The sequence below is a fragment of the Bidens hawaiensis genome, unplaced genomic scaffold (assembly GCF_021521415.1).
Source record: "Bidens hawaiensis isolate Kalapana, Puna unplaced genomic scaffold, B.hawaiensis_p1.1 tig00018840_1, whole genome shotgun sequence".
In the NCBI taxonomy this organism is placed as follows: domain Eukaryota; kingdom Viridiplantae; phylum Streptophyta; class Magnoliopsida; order Asterales; family Asteraceae; genus Bidens; species Bidens hawaiensis.
In genome coordinates this window covers 10,579-13,931 of record NW_027492861.1, presented here as the reverse complement: position 1 = coordinate 13,931, position 3,353 = coordinate 10,579, and the positions used below count along the sequence as shown (strand labels likewise).

Genomic DNA, 3,353 nt, shown 5'->3' with positions numbered 1-3,353 from the left:
TTCCCAAATGTATTATAAAAATATAATTAGTATATGCTTAAACTTTAAAATTTGTACAAATTGTTAACCTGATATCAAAATTGTTCTAAACGACTAATCTCATACCCGGATATTTGTCTTATTAGTAGTTTCAAATGTTTTTTTATTTCAGATTTTCTCCTTGAAATTCTTGATGTTGACGAGAACCTAAAAGTCATACTATATGATTTATCATGGTTTTGAAAACATGTGTCAAACAAAAATTTTCATATTTTATAAATCATAAATTTTAGTTAAAGTCATATTACATAATTTTAAATTCATATTACATAAATTCTAATTATTCTTTAAGTTATAAGAAAAAGAAAAGGAAAAGGAATGATTGTTAAAATATAATTATGCATATATATAATTAATCAATCTAAACAATATGTTCACTCAATACACATTTTCCGTATCCTAATTACTTTGCAAAGTGAAAAAGCCAAAAAATTAATTCTGCTACATATTTTATAACTTATTTTATTCATGAGAACCAGGTGAATTATAGCCAAAACAAATGGCCTTTAGCTGGGTTAATTATATAATCAAACAATCTTTCAGCAATTAAAACAATTATAGTCATGTAGTTTCAGAAAAAAATGTAATTTTATGAAAAGAGATTAATATCAAATCTGTCAACCAACCACGTACAAGATTAATGTTATTTATAACATCAATTTGGAATTGAAATAATCAAAATTTTATGATACATTCAAACTGTGTTTGATAGATTATCATCAATATTAAACATAGATGGAATAGATTAAACTGTATCTGATTTTATTGAATAATATTTAAAAACAAAAGAAAATAAACTGATGCTGTATTAATTTATCCTCTCATCTAAATACTAATATCCTCATCTTGGGCTGCACCTGCAACTCCACTTGAACCACAGCTTGATGAAGCAGCATCCACATTCAAATCAAAGTCTCTTAGACCACTCGAACCCAACCCGGCGCTCCCAACCTCTTCATGCTCCACAGCATCATTTCTAGCAGTACCCCTCTTCTGAAACAACCTACAAACAGTCCAGTTTTCCATGCCCTACAAAAAATTTAAGTTTGGTTTAATTCCAAAATTTTAATTAATTTTATAGGTTCCATTTTGATTTAATTAATTTCTTACTTGAACATGGTGAGTCAATTTATATTCATGCATAATCCAATTTGTTTTCATTGCTTTTGGATGTTTGGTTATGTAAAAAACAAGGGTTCTCTTGGTTCCGATTTCATTTTTCTCAGAATCATAAACTTTCCTATCAGTGTTGGTTGCTTTCCAATAACCCGATGGAGCTTTTCTGCCACATCGGGTACCGCTAGAGTATTTCTTTTGAACGGTACTAAAAAAGTACCGTTCAGCATTCAAATCACCTAAACCAAACAAAAAGAACTGATTACCATATAAAAATTTGAAAAAACTATGTCATATTTTTATCTAAAAAGAGATCATGAATTTAGACCTGGTAAGGTCCAGGGATCGGTCTTGTTAACATCCGCTTCCGGTATCGGGTAAGACAAAGGTAACATCTGGGTTTTTGGTTTGAGGAAATGACTAAGAAGTTCTTGGTCGGTGGGCATAAAACGAAAGCCTACAGGCAAACGGAGGATGGCGTTTTCCATTGTCAAATTAGAACACAAATTTTAAAGACTTATGAAAGAGTGAGATGAGAAAAGTGTGTGTTGAAAAGGAAAGGGAGGGGTGTATTTATAGACCTTGACGAGGGTAGAAAAAGAAGTAAAAAGAAGTAGAAAAAAGTGATATGAAAAGGATGATTGTATCTCTATGATACCGTGCATTAGACTCTTATCTTTTCATTATTATTATTATTATTGTTATTATTATTATTATTATTTTGTTAAAAGATACTAACTTTTTTTTTCAGAAGGATATATTTTAGGTGGAAATAAATTTGGTTGTATAAAAAATTATTAAAATTATTATTATTATTATTATTATTATTATTATTGTAGTTAATAAAAAACCAACTTCTTTTATGAACCCTAAATTTCAAACCCTGTAACATCCTGTGCGTAGTGCACACAATGTACCCATCGTAGATTCGCCATAACGTCAATACACACGTGCACAATTTTCGGTACCAACACAATGTGCCCTGCTATCTTGTGAAAATAAAGAAGAGTTTGAGTTAACGGTTCCCAGAAAGAAACATAGGTTGATGGAGTATTTAAAATTTAAAGAGCCTTGTTAATTGCTATAATTAAACTGGTTTTTGACAATCTAGACATAAGCTGTGTAAACTATAACATATGTACTAGACCCAAACATGTTTAAATTATTAAGCGAGCTCAACATCGTAATGGTTTCAAAAACCACACGCAATCTTATTGGTTGTTGCCTTAAATACGAAAGAAGATCATATTTAGTTTGTAGCATTAAACTCGCATTTTTCCCACTCAAGACCTAAAGTACATTAACCATGTACTTTTTGTTGTTTGTTATCCTTCGTGATATCGGAGGCCTGCGGTAACTTACTCAACGCAACTTAAGAACAAAGTAAAAAGGAAGTAACGACGTACTTTTTTAAGAAAATAAATTACTAAAACATAATTTCTAAGTGTTGCTGCAACGGAATTAACATGTCATACTGAGATTTTGGTTGTCCGACGTGTGAAAAAAACACATTAGCATTGCTTTGGAAAATTAGTAGTAAGTTTCTCTTATGTTGTCAAGATTGTGCCAGAAATAATATATCTAATCTTGTTATCAATGGCGTGATACGTTATGGTTGAGTGATGCCTTTATACACAATAAATGTAAGCGGATCGGTCATTATTTTTCCTTGCTCATTACCCATCAAGAATAGTTTGCGATTAAAATGTGTATTTTACATAGTAAATGCGCTTGACTTCGCAATCTAACTTTGACTTGAGATTGAGAATACTGCTTTTCATTTAAAATATAGTTGTACTCTAAGGCTAAGCGTAGTGGAGGGGCTACAAATTGGGGCGTTTTGCGCCGTGTGGCGCCCAGTCAGCAAGGGGTAATTTGTTTTTTGGGGTGTAATGATGTAGGAGCTACAATAGTAATATAATATATATATATATGTATATATATAACACACTCATATTAATATAATAATAATATTTTCTTCTTCCTTTCCGGCGATAAAAACATCCCACCCCCTCCCCTTTTCGCCCCAATATCGCCGGGGGGTGGTGCTCCTCCATCTTCTCGCCCTAATTCGCCCAAACTCGCGCTCCACTACGCATGGCCTAAGGAGTTAAGGCTTTAAATGCTCCATATATGCTCGGGTAGTATTTTTCTCTTAGTTTATCAACATTATGCTAGAGAATGTAATTAATATAGTT

The 3,353-nt window shown here is 31.8% G+C and overlaps 1 pseudogene; it reads right to left on the bottom strand.

Moving 5' to 3' along the window:
* Positions 1-864: 864 nt before the first annotated feature.
* Positions 865-1,643, bottom strand: LOC143557149 (NAC domain-containing protein 83 pseudogene; annotated as a pseudogene).
* Between the last annotated feature and the right edge of the window lie 1,710 nt (positions 1,644-3,353).